This window comes from Hyalella azteca, unplaced genomic scaffold (assembly GCF_000764305.2).
Source record: "Hyalella azteca isolate HAZT.00-mixed unplaced genomic scaffold, Hazt_2.0.2 contig16588, whole genome shotgun sequence".
Lineage (NCBI taxonomy): Eukaryota > Metazoa > Arthropoda > Malacostraca > Amphipoda > Hyalellidae > Hyalella > Hyalella azteca.
The window spans coordinates 307021-307982 of NW_025946404.1; positions in this window are offsets into that span (position 1 = coordinate 307021).

A 962-nucleotide genomic window follows, 5' to 3' on the forward strand; every position below is an offset into this window, starting at 1 on the left:
CAGGATGTAAGGTAATCACAGTAACTGGCAGGATGTAAGGTAATCACAGTAACTGGCAGGATGTAAGGTAATCACAGTAACTGGCAGGATGTAAGGTAATCCCAGTAACTGGCAGGATGTAAGGTAATCACAGTAACTGGCAGGATGTAAGGTAATCCCAGTAACTGGCAGGATGTAAGGTAATCCCAGTAACTGGCAGGATGTAAGGTAATCCCAGTAACTGGCAGGATGTAAGGTAATCCCAGTAAATGGCAGGATGTAATTGGTAATCCCAGTGAATGGCAGGATGTAAGGTAATCGCAGTAACTGGCAGGATGTAAGGTAATCCCAGTATCTGGTGGACTATAAGTAATCATAGTTACTTGAAACTGCCCCTACAAAAGTCTCCCAAAGATCAAAGTTTACATCAAACGAACCATTTAAATTTGCCCCTTTCGGCCTCCGTCTATTCGTGCGCCATTTAAAGGGAAGTTAATAAACCTGTAGTCTGGTAAATATGAATAAATAATGCAGCTTGTGGTGCAATGCGAGCCAGAAGTGATACGCTCAACAACCAATCACAATATCTTCTATAGAAATCAAAGTAGTCTTATGACCTTTCGCGTCAAAAATCCCTTTAAATGGCTTTAAGACGCTCAATTTAAAGATTTTTTCTTTATTTCTATGTCTATCATGGATATTTGTATATTAACCACACAGGTTTGTGCTATTAACCCTGGGAATAAGTGCACGATTTCAGTTTCAAAGAAAATGCTTCCGTAAAATACAACGGCAAATTTTGGGCAGGGACTCGAGCGGGCATAAGCGCTTTCCGTTGCACACATCTTGCATGGTCATAATTCACTTTAATTCGTACACGTAACACACGTTTAGTCAGTACACATTACACAAAAACACAGCACACAAGCACATGAGATGGAAAACACAGCAGATACACATCGAGAGATGACACATCTTGGCGA